The sequence below is a fragment of the Salmo salar genome, chromosome ssa10 (assembly GCF_905237065.1).
Source record: "Salmo salar chromosome ssa10, Ssal_v3.1, whole genome shotgun sequence".
Taxonomy (NCBI): Eukaryota; Metazoa; Chordata; class Actinopteri; order Salmoniformes; family Salmonidae; genus Salmo; species Salmo salar.
This window is the reverse complement of record NC_059451.1, coordinates 38,707,636-38,725,511: the sequence shown is the minus strand read 5'-3', so window position 1 is coordinate 38,725,511 and position 17,876 is coordinate 38,707,636. Positions and strand designations below refer to the sequence as shown.

Here is a 17,876-nt window from a genome sequence, read left to right as displayed (position 1 = left end):
AGAGGGCTCTGGGTGAGAATGGTGCCTTCTCACCTGGGGTGACGCCAGAGTGCCCTGCCTGCTGCCTCAACCCACAGAGGGACCAACCCGGCACCGACCGGCAGTGTGACCTCTGCGGCCACAGATGGTGCACGAGATGGAACCTCCTCCGGTCTCCCTGAGCGCAGCACCTCCCAGCTCCATGGGAATCGGAGCGGTGGTGCTGGGGGATGGAACCAACAGACCCCGCTCTGGACGTCCGCGGGTAGCCAGCAGGTTATCCAGCTGAATGGACAGGTCCACCGGCTGGTTGAAGGTGAGGGTGGTGTCCCTGCAGGTCAACTCTTGACGGACGTCCTCGCGCAAACTGCAGCGATAGTGGTCGATCAGGGCCCTGTCGTTCCATCCCGCGCCGGCGGCCAGGGTCCGAAAGTTCATTGCAAACTCCTGGGTGCTCCTCGTCCCCTGCCTCAGATGGAGAAGGCGTTCACCCACCGCTCTACCCTCGGGCGGGTGGTCGAAGACTCGAAATGGTCCAGCGCCGCATCTCCTTCTCCCCACACGGCGTTGGTCCACTCCATGGCTTTCCCCGAGAGGCACTAGACAAGGGCGAACACCTTCTCACGGCCCGAAGGAGCCGGGTGGACGGTTGCCAGGTAGAGATCCAGCTGCAACAGGAAACCCTGGCAGCGTGCAGCCGTCCCGTCGTACTCCCGGGGAAGGGCGAGACAAATCCCACTGGGACCGGGTGAAGGGGGGGCGAGTAGTGGAGACCCTGGTTGTGCTAGTGGAGGCGCTGGAGGAACTCCCTGTCTCTCCCAGCGGTCCATGGTTTGGACAACACGGTCTATGGCGACGCCGAGATGGTGGAGCATTGCCGCGTGCTCCTGGACGCGCTCCTCGACCCCTATACCAGGGGCACCTGCTGACTCCATATTGTGGGTGTGAAATTCTGTCAAAGGATGAGTGTAGCTGGTGCATGGAAGTCAAGCGCAGGAGAGCAGAGATAAGTGGACAAAGCACTTTACTTAGGCAATCATTGCCACAGAACGCAACCGCGTCACAAAACAAATGCCCAACGAACAAGTAAGGCAGCACAAAGTACAAAAACCCACGTACAAAGTACCGGCTGCCACAAAGCATAGGTATAAAACAAAACCTGGCGCAAACCAGCCGGAAGTGTGTCATCCTCAACAATAAACAATTTCACACACAGACATGGGGGGAACAGAGGGTTAAATACACAACAAGTAATGAGGGAAATGTAAACCAGGTGTGTGGGAAAACAAGACAAAACAAATGGAAAATGATAGGTGGATTGGCGAAGACTAGAAGACCGGTGACGTCGACCGCCGAACGCCGCCCGAACAAGGAGAGGAACCGACTTCGGCGGAAGTCGTGACACAAATGTCATATTATGGTTATGTACAGTGTTGTAACGATGTGCAAATAGTTTAAGTACAAAAGGGAAAATGTTCTCTGTCTCTCGGCTTTAACGCTCTTTATCTTAATCTCTTTGTCTCTTGGATTGTATCTAATTCACACTCTTTCTCTCTCTCTCTGCCTTTATTTAACTCTTTGGCTCTCTGCCTGTCTATCTAACTAAGGAATAACTCACCATAATACTGTATAACCATTAGAAATCGCCCTCAGAACTGTTGCGGTTATCAAAACAACCTCTGTTTCATCTTGGCTCTACCTCTGAAACACCAATCGTCCTTCTGAGCTCAGGAGGCTGAATATGACTGAGACACTTCAACATCCGTCCATGTCTGAGGATGTTGGGAGAGGACGTGGAAACCGGCCACTTGGGGTTTGGTTTTTCTATGGCATTGTGGACGGGGATGACGGATGGGCGTAAGCACCTGCCTCCATGTTTGAATCAAATGATAGAAAGTTGTTTTTTTTAATTTTTGTTTTTAGCTTATCCCAGATCTTAACACTTTCCTTATCCATTCGGAGTTAATGCCTAACCATAATAATTCGGAGTGAATGCCTAAACTTAAGCTTGGAATGAAACAGAGAAGTAACCAAACACTTCGACATTTGTCACTTTGAACAACTTCGAATGTTGCACACACACACACACACACACACACACACACACACACACACACACACACACACACACACACACCGTTGAGACTTCTAGCTCACTCAGGAAAAGAAAAAAAAATAGATAAATAGATAAAAGATGAGCAAATGGGTCTGATGTGTTCAATTAAATGGGGAACGAGTGATTTCTTTAAGTTTCTTAGATGCTCAGATATGTTACGTTATGTGCGCATGCGCAGCTTCACTAGAGACTTAAATTACAGCACCTGGTAATCACTTCACCGCAGACAATCATCAGGAGCACACAGCCCGTTGGTATGTAACTGCGAACTACTCAGTCTAGCATTGATGTTTAAGTCACTTATATGTTTGTGCACTGAACGTTTACCTCACTGTGTCGGTGTTAGTTGGCCGGGAGTAACTTGTAGCTCGCCGGGTGCGGTAGTTCAGCGACCCAGATGCTATATAGCATTAGGCTATTATTATCAGCCATTTGCATTGTGCTGATTGTTCAGAGCACTCTGCTGGTTTCTGGTGGCGGTGGTGATAGCGGTGGTTTGGTTCGGTGATCCATGGTGGAGTGCCGCATTATGTTGCGTTTGTGCGTGTGTAAATCCTTTGGACGAGGCATGTGGTGGCATGGGTTCTGTGTTCTGTGACAGCGTCCATAACAACCTGTGACGGCAGAGTCACTGTACGCATGCTCCTCTGGCGCTGGGCATTCTGGGTGATGTAGTCGGTGCTGTTTTAAGCCAGATTTGCCACATATTTGATGGTGTTGCAGGCTGTTTGATTTTCATTATTTACATTATTATTATTATTATTACTTGAATAATATATTATATAATATATTGTAATTATTTGTTTGTTGTATTTCAGGTTTATGACCTGTGGTCATTTTGATTTAAAATAAAATTAAGGACAAAACGAGTCATGACATTGTGTGCTTCCTGGTGAGCCTTTTCGGAGGGCTAAATAACGAAAAATCCGAACGAACACACACACACACACACAGGCAAGTTTATTAGTTTATGACATGATGGTGGGTTATTATGCGTGTTTATTCTCCTCAGGCCCCTCGGTAAGCATCCCAATGGCTTATTATATCAACTGTGGAGAACACAGTACCACACACACACATCATTCTCAAACACACTTCTCCCTGACAGGGGATGTATTTTTCTATTTATTTTGTCTTGCTCAATTTTGATCAGGTGCTGAGAGGGACCTCCCCTCCACAGAGAGAGGACCCAGCGGGGGGTTGCCATGAGAACTGGAGTAGCGAGGACAGGGGAAACATTTTAATCAATCACACAACATTTAACCAAGATACAATTACCCTTCAGAGCAATTGATACAGAATACAGAATATATTGTATATCACATATAATGAGAGTATTTTACTCCCCTTAGTAGACAGTCAACCTATTGTACATGTTTATTTGTGCGTGTGTATGCACACCAACTTTGTGTGTGAATGCATCCGTGTTAAATCTGTTGTCAGAATGACGCAGACTGAGTACAATGACAGTTGATGTCACAAATGCAGCCCCGCTGCATGATCCGTGGGTTTCCCTGTCGCTTCTACAGCGGAAATAATCACAGTCCGTTCATGTCCAATTCTCAGCTGATGGAGAATAGGAACAATCTTTCCCTTATAATGGGAAGCAATCCTTAATCTAAAGGAGAATGGGACACAAATGTATGTTTTGTATGAATGGGATATGATTAGACCGAGGTCACATGGTGTGTGAGAGAGAGGGAGAGAGAGAAAAAGGGAGAAGGAGTATGTGTGTTTTAGAAAGAGAGACAGAGCTCGAGAGAGTGGAAGACGGAGAGAGAGTGGAAGACGGAGAGACAGAGAGTCTCCGTCTCCTCCGTGGGAGGCTTGCATGGCTCAGTAAGAGAGGGAGAAACAGAGAGAGACACACATACACACAGCTATATGTGTGTGTGTGCGTGTGTGTCTGTGTGTGTGTGTGTGTGTAGTCTTTGGGGTGGAGCCTGATTATGTCTGGTTTAAGTGTGCTGCTGCTAATTAAATAACTATATATAGACTTGGTTGATGAATGGGGTGTCAGAACACCAACTCTAGTTTGGCGGAGAGGTGTGTGTGTGTGTGTGTGTGGGGGGGGGGGGGGTCACTTTAAAGGTGACATGCTGCGTACAATTCTCTCATTCTATGTGAGTCCCAAATGGCACCCTATTCCTTAGATAGTGCACTACTTTTGACCAGGATCCATAAAGCTCTGGTAAAAAGTAGTGCACTATATACAGAGTACGGTGCTATTTCTACCAGCTCTCACAGTCTCACTTCAGAATTCGATTTTCATCCATGTTTTTTCACACGTCAAATTTCAAAGTGTTTAAGGTTAAGTTTAGGCATTAACTCCGAATTTTTATGGTTAGGTTTTAAAGGGGAATTTCACCCTGGCTCTTCCACGCCATATGGTCATTACTACAGTATTAACAATATTGTGTTTTTATCATAAAAATCACAACTATCCAAACCACAAGCTAGAACTATTCCATTTTCATTTCACTAGTAGAATCAGGAAGTTTGGACTCTGTGTATTGGTCTGCTCATAGTCGACCACAAAGTCTGGCATTCATAGCGAATACTGATACTGCCCACTAGAAAGAGGGGGTGTGCCCACAAACTTGAATAGTTGCAGAGGGGGTGTGCCCACAAACTTGAATAGTAGCATTTTTTTACTTTCAATTACCAACACACAGTAATCTCAGAACTTCTCTAGGCAAGATTTTTTTCACTAAGTTTTTCACTTCATCATGCCCACGTGGTGTTCTGTGCCTGGCTGTGCTAATTACAAACAAGCGTAAAAAATTATTATATTTCACATTCTACCTACCAGAGATTCATCCCGATTCTGCCAGTGGCTTGCGGCTATCAAGAATAATGCAGTGACCAAAGATTATCAGAGGGATTTTTAGGCTGATTTGATGGGGGATCCATTTCAATGATAGCTAAGAAGTGATGCGATAGCAGCAATCAATTTTTTTTCCTTCACAACAAAATGGAAGATTATCAGCAGCAGCAAAATTGCTAGCCAGTTGAGACTGGCTGAGAACCAAATAACCAGCCATAAACGATTTATACACATTCATTATTGCTGCCAACACACAGTGTGAGTTAGCTATAATTCTTTTTTTAATAACAGTGTTTCCCAGACAAGGTTGGAATACATGGCTACCAAATTGAGATACTCTTTATTTGATAACATTAGCTAGCTTACGTTAGCTAACGTCAGTCATAGATAGAACAAACAAACTTGTTTACTCTGCTGAAGGTCTAGCAGTGACTACCAGGAAATTGGCGAAATTGATTGACAATGTGTATACCAAAAGATAGCTATTTGATTTAGCTGATGACTTTCAGAGTTCAATACAGGACTGTAACGTTAGCTAGCTAGTTAACTTACCCAGCTAGGCTAGCAAGCTAGCTAACGTTAGGTTACCTGTGGCAATTTAGTGACGCTAGTCAGCTAACAGCAAGTTGACAGTATTGAAATGTCAATGTTAGGTATGCTTAGCTAGACAGTCTAATATAGTTCAATACAATTAGCTGGGTGGTTAAATCGTGTATTTTGTTGTAGGTGGTACAGAATCTGAATCCACCAACTGTTACACCAGCCTTCGCTTTGTCTCCCCCTCCTGTCCAGCTCAGGCGTTTGCCGTCGCCGGCCTTCTAGCTGCTGCTGAACCAACTGCTGGCAAACGCCCTTCACTCATCAACCCTGGACTTGTCTCGTCATCATTACACACACCTGGTTCCAATCCCCACTATACCACTGTATATATGCTCCCTCTGCCATTTATCTTTGTCGGTCATTGCAAATGTTACTTGTTTTCCTGAGAGGAATCTCGCCTACTATTTCCTGAATACTTTACATTTTGCACTTTGAGTTCACCCTGTGCCTTTTTGTGTATGAAGATATATTTTTAGCACAAAGGCGTTTGGGTTTCGTTGCGCTTTGATGGTGCTTAAATAAACTCAGTAGTTCTAAACCTGCGAATGCCTCCTGCCTACTCCTCTCTACACCAGTGACACCAACATGCACTTCCAACCCTTGGTTCTGAACAAGGTGAAGGTAAGTTGGCCAAAATATTTACAAGCTGATAGCTAAGATTGCTCAATTTACAGTAAGCATTGTATAAACATTAATTGGTTTGTGTTTGTAGACTAGTTGAACATGCATACAGTATCAGTCAAAGTTTGGACACGCTTACTCATTCAAGGATTTTTCTTGATTTTTACTATTTTCTACATTGTAGAATAATTGACGACATCAAAACTATGAAATAACACATATGGAATCATGTAGTAACCAAAGAATTGTGAAACAAATCAAAATATATTTTATATTTGAGATTCTTCAAAGTAGCCACCCTTTGCCTTAATGCCTGTTTTGCACACTCTTGGCATCTCTCAACCAGCTTCATGAGGTTGTCACCTGGAATGCATTTCAATTAACAGGTGTGCCTTGTTAAAAGTTAATTTGTGGAATTTGCTTCCTTAATGCGTTTGAGCAAATCAGTTGTGTTGAGACAAGGTAGGAGTGGTATAGAGAAGATATGTCACGACTTCCGCCGAAGTCGGCTCCTCTCCTTGTTCGAGTGGCTTTCGGTAGTCAACGTCACTGGCTTTCTAGCCATCGCCACTCCATTTTTCATATTTCCATTTGTTTTGTCTTGTTCCCTGCACACCTGGTTTTCATTCCCCAATCACACATGTATTTATTCCTCTGATCCCCCTCATGTCTTTGTGTAAGATTGTTTGTGTGTTACATGTTTTTGTACGCAACAGGCTTGCATGCTTTTTTTTCCCCGTGTTATTTCACGAAGCCTGTTTGTAAACATTTTGATGTGTTGTGACTGTTTTGCGCGTTTTACACTTGTTGGCTGGAGGTTTTTGGACACAGCTGCGTCCGTCTGTATATCTCTCCTGCCGAAATAAAGTGTGCGCCTGTTCACAATTCTCTGCTCTCCTGCACCTGACTTCAGCACAAGTACGCACACGCCTGACAAGATAGCCCTACTTGGTAAAAGACTAAGTCCATACTATTGCAAGAAAACACAAATAAGCAAAGATAAACGACATCCGATCATTACTTTAAGACATGAAGGTCAGTCAATCTGGAAAATTTCAAGAACTTTGAAAGTGCAGTCGCAAAAACCATCAAGAGCTTTGATGAAACTGGCTCTCATGAGGACCGCCACAGCAAAGGAAGATCCAGAGTTACCCCTGCTGTAGATGATAAGTTCCTTAGAATTACCAACCTCAGAAATTGCAGCCCAAGCAAGTGCTTCACAGAGTTCAAGTAAGAGACACATCTCAACATCAACTGTTCAGAGGAGACTGTGTGAATCAGGCCTCCATGGTCCAATTGCTGCAAAGAAACCACTACTTAAGGACACCAATAAGAAGGGACTTGCTTGTGCCAACAAACAATAGCAATTGGCATTAGACAGGTGGAAAACTATCCTTTGGTCCAAATTTGAGATTTTTAGTGAGGCGCAGAGTAGGTGAATGGATGATCTCCGCATGTGTGGTTCCCACTGTGAAGCATGGAGGAGGTGGTGTGGTGTTGTGGGGGTGCTTTGCTGGTGACACTGTCAGTGAGTTATTTAGAATTCAAGGCACACTTAACCAGCATGGCTACCACAGCATTCTGCAGCGATACGCCATCCCATGTCATTTGCGCTTAGTGGGACACATGTTTTTCAACAGGACAATGACCCAACACACCTCCAGGCTGTGTAAGGGCTATTTGACCAAGAAGGAGAGTGATGGAGCGCTGCATCAGATGACTTGGCCTCCACAATCACCCAACCCCAACCCATCTGAGATGGTTTGGGATGAATTGGACCGCAAAGAGAAGGACTGTTATTTTATCAAATCAATTCTCTGTAATTATTATTATGTCATTAAACTAATCATGTAAATGTAATTAACTAGGGAGTCGGGGCACCACGTAAAATCTTCAGATTACAAAGTTATAATTTTCCAAATATAACTTCAGATATTTTAATATCTGATCAATTCGTCTTCTATTAGTGAAATATTCTTTACCTCACATCAGCCTCATTCCAAACATTGTAAATTGTTGGTTATCTGCACAAACCCAGCCTTTCCTATAAATCATCCATACACCAATTGGCTTAGTCATTTATTTACTAACTAACTAAATAATCACAGAAATGCATAAACAAACAGTAGATATTGGTTACTAACAATTATAGGGAAGATCCCCTAGTGGGCTAAGCCGATATGACGGCTTGGTGGACAAAGGAATGTGGGTGTGGGCTGAGAAAGAAGGGGCTGAGAAAGACAAAAGGGATCACTACACACAGTTGATAATTATATTAATTGAAATGCTAAGCCTTTGCACATGAACGCTCGCTCATTCGGAAATAATTGCAAGTACATATTTACGGTGTATGTCACTGTTGTCTTCTCTGTTGGAATGCGGTCCGTCTGCTGGAGAGTTCATCCGAGTCTCTTTCTCTCTAAGTCTTTCTTGGTTAGAATGGATACTTCAGAGTACCGTTCAGAAATGTTCTCAATGATAGGTGTTTCGGCGGTTGTCGGTATTCGCATCCCAGGTTTACATAATTTCTAGCTGCAGATGTCACGTCCTGAACAGTATAAGGGTGATTTGTTATTGTAGTTTGGTCAGGACGTGGCAGAGGGTATTTGTTTTATGTGGTTCGGGGTGGTGTTTTATGTAGTAGGGTGTTTGATCTATTATTTCCGGGTTTTTGGGGTTATGTTCTAGGTTTGTATTCTATGTTCTTTCTGGTTTGTTGTATGTCTATGTTTAGGTTGATGGGGGGTTGGACTCTCAATTGGAGGCAGGTGCTTTCTCGTTGCCTCTGATTGAGAGTCCTATATATGGGTAATTGTTTGGTGTTGTGGGAGATTGTTTCTTGTTTTGCGTGTGTGAGCATGACAAGACTGTTTTGTTGTTTGTGCATTCTTCGTTTTGGTTGTTTTGGTGTTCTCTTTATTTTAAAATAAATATCAAGATGAGCATCCACATTCCTGCTGTGTTTTGGTCCTCCATTCCAGACGACAACCGTGACAGCAGACTAGTAATTAGTATCTAAGATTTGCTCTTATTCTATAGGGATCGATAGTCTCAGAGTTTAACCATTTCCAGCTGTGTAGCCAATGCTCCACGTGATGTGGTTTCCTAGTCTTGGTACTCAAACCTGTGCCATCCCAGCTTACACCGAGTTAGGCGTGGTCTGAAGAGGATTTCCTCAGGAGGGGGGTTTATTTGTAACAACAGGAAAGGCGGTTCCATGACGCCAGATCATGTCTGTGCTCACGCGGGCGGGCCAATAACTTAGTTTAACTTTAAAGGGAATACAATACTCTCACATTAAATGTTTAACATCACATTACATCATTTCACAAATAGTTTCATCTTTACTCATTCATTTTATACAAGAATTAGATGCAAACACATAATTGAGAAATGTACACATTCAGAGATATAGTTGTGTGTTTCCAGTCCTTCGTGAGGTCACCAAATGAAACGCACTCAACATAACTGTCCCTTTCTAAGTATCCACAGACAATTCCCACACTCTCAAAGGTGGACATATAGTTTCATTTTCCCATTTTGGGGATTTAGGAGTTTGGCCACGTGAAATTCTTTGTTCACTCTGTCTCTCTCTGCATGAAAAGGGGGAGAGAGTCTCCGCCAGGAATTTATGACCTGAGATAACAGAACCTGGGTGTGTGAGAGAGGGGGAAGCCACGATCTATACCCAGAAAGGGCCACGTCATGACTACTTCAAGATTGTTGAAAATAAGAATTACAGGTGAAGCTAGTTGAGCGAATGCCAAGCGTGTGCAAAGCTATCAAGGCAAAGGGTGGCTACTTTGAAGAATCTAAACTATATTTTCATTTGTTTAACACTGTTTTGGTTTCTGCATGATTCCATACAGTATGTGTTATTTCATAGTTTTGATGTCTTCACTACAATGTAGAAAATAGTAAAAATAAAGAAAAACCCTAGGTGTCCAAACTTTTGACTGGTAGTGTACATGTGCACAGGCACAGCGATTACATTTACAACAGTAAATGTAGCCTAATAGAGATAAATATGGCATAACCCTCAACATTTGCACGGTGACCAGACCGTACAAATTAGCCTAGGTAGGCAGACAGTATCTACCTACAGCCATGTCTATCAGGCATGCTTAGGCAAAACATGTTATAGTTAAACCAGCTTCAGTTTTGGAGATTTTTACAACAGTAAATTGTTGTATTATTGTTTCTTCTCACTGTTTAATAATAAACATAGCTAGCTAGCTTGCTGGATATGCAATACTTGTTATTTACATATGTTTGGAATCTTATATTGTGTCATGCCTATAATTTTGTGAGATTGATATGCTTCCAAGATCATAATCATAACCAATGTCAACCCTTGTCAATTGTGTTACATAGCTAGCTAGTACAATTATTTACAGTTGCTGATGTTACACGATTGCTTACAAATTCGAGGCGTGGCACAAGTTAGCAGGCGCAAGGCTAACTAGCTAGCCAACTCCAGTCATGTGCTAACATTTACTTGAAAACGTAGTTTTACTTGGCTAGTTGTAACGTTGTAGCTTGCTATTAAGTAGCTAGCCATATCTACGACAAAAAAAAGTAGAGATTTTACAATCGAGATACAGAAGAGCTCCGATTTGTAAACCCTCTTCTATTTTTAGTCATAGATATGGCTACCGGTAGTTGTTTAGCTTGCTAACTTAGTTAGCTAGCTATCTACATAACTAGGTAAGTTAACAAACAGAAAAATAATTTGATTCCTCCACATGTATCACAGTAGTATGTTAGCCAGCAATACACAATATGGGTTTCAGTAGATATACTCAAGTTAGCTAGGCACCATATTTGGCATCTGCCCTCTTGGTGCTGGCATTGGCTGTAGCTGAGCTTCTACTGTTAGCTAACTACAACTCTTTGTTTCCAATCCTCTTCGCTATACTCCGGTTGAAACCTTTATGATTGAATGTCACCATGTAGCTAATAGATGCCCCATCATTGAATTCGTGTTGATGAGAGAAATCACTTGAAGCCATTGTGTCTGGTCAGTTCTTTCAGTTTTGCCCAAAGGATTATTGTTAGTGTCCGCCTCCTTTAAAAAAAAACACGCCATAGGTGAGGGATGGGGGCCAGAGCACAAAACACCACCCAACACAAGCTGTAGTCTTTCAGGTATTGGAAAAAATGTGTCTGCTTGTACACTTACTAATGAATTCGCTGATAGGAACATAGCTGAAAGACGTCCAATGGCTTGAACAAGGACAACCATATCTACAGTTGTGGCCAAAAGTTTTGGGAATGACACAAACATAAATTTTCACAAAGTTTGCTGCTTCTGTGTCTTTAGATATTTTTGTCAGATGTTACTATGGAATACTGAAGTATAATTACAAGCATTTCATAAGTGTCAAAGGCTTTTATTGACAATCACATGAAGTTGATGCAAAGAGTCAATATTTGCAGTGTTGACCGTTCTTTTTCAAGACCTCTGCAATCTGCTCTGGCATGCTGTCAATTAACTTCTGGGCCACATCCTGACTGATGGCAGCCCATTCTTGCATAATCAATGCTTGGAGTTTGCCAGAATTTGTGAGTTTTTGTTTGTCCACCCGCCACTTGAGGATTGACCACAAGTTCTCAATGGGATTAAGGTCTGGGGAGTTTCCTGGTCATGGACCCAAAATATTGATGTTTTGTTCCCCAAGCCACTTAGTTATCACTTTTGCCTTATGGCAAGGTGCTCCATCATGCTGGAAAAGGCATTGTTTGTCACCAAACTGTTCCTGGATGGTTGGGAGAAGTTGCTCTCGGAGGATGTGTTGGTACCATTCTTTATTCATGGCTGTGTTCTTAGGCAAAATTGTGAGTGAGCCCACACCCTTGGCTGAGAAGCAACCCCACACATGAATGGTCTCAGGATGCTTTATTGTTGGCATGACACAGGACTGATGGTAGCGCTCACCTTTTCTTCTCCGGACAAGCTTTTTCCCGGATGCCCCAAACAATCGAAAAGGGGGTTCATCAGAGAAAATGACTTTACCCCAGTTCTCAGCAGTCCAATCCCTTTACCTTTTGCAGAATATCAGTCTGTCCCTGATGTTTTTCCTGGAGAGAAGTGGCTTCTTTGCTGCCCTTCTTGACACCAGGTCATCCTCCAAAAGTCTTCGCCTCACTCTGCATGCAGATGCACTCACACCTGCCTGCTGCCATGCCTGAGCAAGCTCTGTACTGGTGGTGCCCCAATCCCGCAGCTGAATCAACTTTAGGAGACGGTCCTGGCGCTTTCTTGGGCGCCCTGAAGCCTTCTTCACAACAATTGAACCGCTCTCCTTGAAGTTCTTGATGATCCGATTAAATGGTTGATTTAGGTGCAATCTTACTGGCAGCAATATCCTTCCCTGTGAAGCCCTTTTTGTGCAAAGCAATGATGACGGCACGTGTTTCCTTGCAGGTAACCATGGATGACAGAGGAAGAACAATGATTCCAAGCACCACCCTCCTTTTGAAGCTTTCAGTCTGTTATTCGAACTCAATCAGCATGACAGAGTGATCTCCAGCTTTCCTCGTCAACACTCACACCTGTGTTAACGAGAGAATCACTGACATGATGTCAGCCGGTCCTTTTGTGGCAGGGCTGAAATACAGTGGAAATGTTTTTTGGGGATTCAGTTCATTTGCATGGCAAAGTGGGACTTTGCAATTCATCTGATCACTCTTCATAACATTCTGGAGTATATGCAAATTGCCATCATACAAACTGAGGCAGCAGACTTTGTGAAAATTAATATTTGTGTAATTCTCCACTTTTGGCTACGACTGTACACCCACAAAAACATAGAGCCTTCACGAAATGCCACAAAGAAGGACTACATGTATTTTTAGACCCCACCCCTCATCAATACACCGGAAAGCATCATGGGCTGTATAATCCAACACACGAGGCCCTGACCTGCCTTTCTACTGGGCAATTATGTGTGAAATACATTTCACTGTCCTATAAATGCCTCAGACAATATGAAACAAGCCCAGATTCCCCCAGGGTGAATTTTTCCTTTATGTTTAGGCATTAACTCCATATTCTTAAGGTTAAGCATTAACTCTGAACGGTTAAGGTAAGGGTTAAGGTTTGGGATAGGTTTAAAACAAAACATATAAATAACAACGTTCTATTGCTTGATTTGAACTTGCAACATTTGGAATCAGAGGCCATCTCCATCCTCAATGCCCTAGAAAAACCGAAACCTACTTGAAGGTAACAGTGCTCACTCTTGCCTCTAGTGGCCGGTTTCCACGGCATCTCCCAACGTCCTAAGACATAGATGGACGTTGAATACTGATTTGACAGGTGACCTGGCTGGACATTTGGGACAGCAGCTGTATCTTCTCCAACCCCTGAGAACCTGCACAGTGTCTCTGTACTGTAATAGAATAATGCTGTGCTTTAGAACAAGACAATGTGTCCTAGAAGTTTAAACAGTATCTTTAGAAGATTGGAATGTGCTGTAATGTAAACACAGAGCTTAATTCAGCAGGATTATATCAAAATGGCACCCTATTCCCTTTATAGTGCACTACTTTGGACAGCACTAGGGAAGGGTGCCATTTGGGACACAGCCTACATATTCCTTCAAGCTGTTTTATAATGTCACTTATCATGCGGTGAGAGAATGTTTCTTCTTTATAACCCACATGGTGCTGAGGGAGTATTTTGTGTGTGTGTGTGTGTGTGTGTGTGTGTGTGTACGTGTATTAACAGCTCACATATTTATGGTGAAAACTGTTTCAGTTCCATGGTGCCTGCAGTGGTAGTGTTCCTTCCTTTGACAATTTGTCCAACCCCTCTGTCCCTCCCTCCCTCCCTGCTTCCCTCCCTCCCTCCCAGCCAGCCACCATCCTGCTCTTTGCAGTACAACGCCTATCTTCTGCTCTTGTTCGTTCAACCAGAAGTGATCAAATTGGATTTGTGTTTCTTATATATTACAGTATTTGTTTGTTTGTGTGTGTTTATGAGATTTACAGCCAGCAGTACTTTTGGCTGGATTTCTCGTCAACCAATTAATCTGCACAATAATTGAGCGTTCTTGTTTGAATTCAAATGTAAGCGATATTGATGTGTTTTTCCGCATTTAATCAAACACATGCATGGGTGCACGCATGGTGTAATGAAATACCTTTTGAGAGTTGCAGGTTTTGATAGTTGACATGACTCTTGACATCTTCATCAGACTCACCATCATCCTCAGGACATCCATTTGTCTGAACACTAGAAGAAAAATGACTAGTCTAACCCCTGACCCCTTACTCCTGACCCCTCAAACCCCTGCCTTGGGCAGTATCCTCAGACATCATACAATTAGAGTTTTCAGGTGACATTCTGAAATAGGGCCAGTTTCCCGAACACAGTTTAGGCCCTAAACCCGATCCTAAAAAGCGCTAAGAACAGAGATTCTCCATTAAACTTAGTTTTTAGTACAGGACTAGTCTCAATATCAAATCAATACATTTCCAACAATGCAGAGTTAAAGATGAAATTAAAAATAAAACGGGGTTAGGTTTAGAAATAGCGACAACAAGGAATAACAGTAGCACTCATAATAGGGGAGATATGTAAGTAGTCTTGTCCGAGCCAGAATAGGGCAGGAGCCAATCTCCTGTTTTTGTAGTGTGTGGCAGCTTGATGTACAAGTACACCCCCTGGACAGGACGCTAGTCTATTGCAGGGCCTAAAAACGAGGGAGGGAAATTAAGAAAATTCCCCTATGATCAGAGAGCAGACATACTGTTGAGACTAATACCTCAATCCTGGATTAATCAAAATTAAAATGTAATTTTAGGTTGGTGTCATTTATTTTAGGGTTATTCCCAGCCAGGTCACCGATGATACAAGTCAGTATTCAACGTCTGAGGATGTCGGGAGAGGACGTGAAAACCGGCCACTATGGGCATCTGTGAGAGCTGTAACCTTCAAGTAGGTTTCGGTTTAGAAAGGGCGTTTTGATATATTTGTTTTACACCTATCCCAAACCTTAACTCCTGCCTTAACCATTTGGAGTAAATGCCTAAACTTCAGAATTTGGAGTTAATGCCTCAACTTTAACCCTTATCTTAAATATTTGGAGTTAATGCCTAAACTGAGACTTGTGTGTTTTGAAATTTGACGTTTCAGAAACATGGATGAACATGTAATTTTGAGACTGTGAGAGTGAGTAGTTATTCCTTCAGACTGGGTGATGCTGTTCCATTCGATGCCACAGTCTCATCATTTCTCTCTCACACACACAAAGTACACATGCACAGAGATTAACACATCACAATATGTTTGAAATTATCCAGGGTATTGTGTCCTTTTCAGTGTAGTACAATAACCATGTGTATCTCTCTGTATTTTCTAAGATAATTGACCTCGCTTTAACTTCACTTTTTTATATAGAGGATATCATCCCATTGTAGTCAGTCTGTTGTATATGTGATCGGATGATTAGGTAAACTGAAGGAATTCTCAGCGGGAGCTGGCCATCTGAGACAGGCCAAAACCTTTCACTGTAAGACAATCTCCTCTATTTCATACTCCATGACCGGCTTATTACTTCACAACTGTCAAAGAAAAAGGTTGTTGATCAGATAACCAGTGGCTATATATCCGTGTGTGTGTGCCAATATTTCTATGGTGTAATATGACTGTCATAACCTCAGGGTACAGTGCCCAGGGTATACTGTGACTGGTTGTAACCAGTCCAACCAGAGTTATGGGGAGTAATCAGAGGTACCATCAGATTAAACAACAATATCCCCCATAGTCCCTCATATCTCCTGTGTAAATCTACAGGATTAAAATCAAATCAGCTCACACAGTCCCTCGTGTGTCCTTTGTACAGGGGACGGACTTATCACATTGGCTTTGAATGCTTTTTTTCTCTTTCATCTCTCTTTTACTCTCATACTGCTCATTCTCTCTCACCCATTCTCACAGTCTCCCTTCTCCCACTACTCTCTCTCCATCTCTGAATGTTCACAAAACCCTAAAGGAAAAAAACAAGTTGATTGTCAACCCAGAGAGGTGGGTAGATGGTATGGATCAAGAGGAGAATGCTCACTTATATCTGAGCCCCTGACATCCATCATGCTATTGTTGTTTACCTTGGACTGAAATGTATTCAGAAAGCCCAAAAGTAAACAAACAACCAAAACCATACAGACAGATAAGAGGATGAATACCTGCATGAATGATCAAAACACAAAATACCCCCACATCTAAACAACCTTGGCATAACCTTTCTCTCTACCCATAAAATAAATAAATTACAACAAATAAATTTGTGTTTGGCCATGTGGCTGACCTCCCTTTGCTGTTAAATTGAACATCTATTATCAATCACTAAGGAAGCATATCACACCCTGGCAAATCAAATCAAACTTTATTTGTCACATGCGCCGAATACAACAGGTGTTGTATTCGAGGTAATTTATACATGTAGGTAGGGGTGAAGTAACTATGTATAGATAATAAACAGCGAGTAGCAGCAGTGTAAAAAACTAATGGGGGGGTGTCAATGTAAATAGTCCGGTGGCCTTTTGATTAATTGTTCAGCAGGCTTATGGCTTGGGGGAAAAAGCTGTTAAGGAGCCTTTTGGTCCTGGACTTAGTGCTCCAGTACCTCTTGCTGTGTGGCAGCAGAGAGAACAGTCTATGACTTGGGTGACTAGAGTCTCTGACAATTTTTTGGGATTTTCTCTGACACGCCTAGTATATAGGTCCTAGATGGCAGGAAGCTTGGCCCCAGTGATGTACTGGGCCATACGCACTACCCTCTGTAGCGCCTTACGGTCAGATGCCGAGCAGTTGCCATACCAGGTTGTGACGCAACTGGTCAGGACACTCTCGATGGTGCAGCTGGATCTGGGGACCCATGCCAAATCTTTTTAGTCTCCTGTGAAAAGATGTTGTCGTGCCCTCTTCACGACTGTCAAGGTGTGTTTGGACCATGATAGTGCGTTGGTGATGTGGACACCAAGGAACTTGAAACTCTCGACCTGCTCCACTACAGCCCTGTTGATGTTAACGGGGGCCTGTTTGGCCCGCCTTTTCCTGTAGTCGAAGATCAGCTCCTTTGTCTTGCTCACATTGAGGGAGAGGTTGTTGTCCTGGCACCACACTGCCAGGTCTCTGACCTCCTGCTTATAGGCTGTCTCATCGTTGTCGTTGATCAGGCCTACCAATGTTGTGTCATCAGCAAATTTAATGATGGTGTTGGAGTTGTGTTTGGCCACGCAGTCGTGGCAAAACAGAGAGTACAAGAGGGGACTAAGCACACACCCCTGAGGGGCCCCAGTGTTGAGGATCAGCGTGGCAGACGTGTTGTTGCCTACCCTTACCACCTGGGGGCGGCCCATCAGGAAGTCCAGGATCCAGTTTCAGAGGGGAGTGTTTAGTCCCAGAGTCCTTAGGTTAGTGAAGAGCTTTGTGAGCACTATGAATGCTGAGCTGTACTCAATGAACAGCATTCTCACATAGGTGTTCCTTTTGTCCAGGTGGGAAAGGGCAGTGTGGAGTGCGATTGCATGGATCTGTGGGGCGGTATGTGAATTGGAGTGGGTCTAGGGTATCTAGGATGATGGTGTTGATGTTAGCCATGATTAGCCTTTCAAAGCACTTCATGGCTATTGATGTGAGTGCTATGGGGTGGTAATCATTTAAGCAGGTTACCTTCGCTTCCTTGGGCACAGGCACTATGGTGGTCTGCTTGAAACATGTAGGTA

General features: G+C 43.2%; 1 long non-coding RNA gene across 1 annotated transcript in view; it reads left to right on the top strand.

Annotated features, from left to right (window-relative positions):
• Nucleotides 1-2,152: 2,152 nt before the first annotated feature.
• LOC106560390 (uncharacterized) overlaps nt 2,153-17,876 on the top strand; it is a 30,538-nt gene continuing 14,814 nt past the window's right edge. Inside the window, exon 1 of the long non-coding RNA XR_001318591.2 lies at nt 2,153-2,349. This is a non-coding gene — a long non-coding RNA (uncharacterized lncRNA). The remainder of the gene's footprint in view (nt 2,350-17,876) is intronic.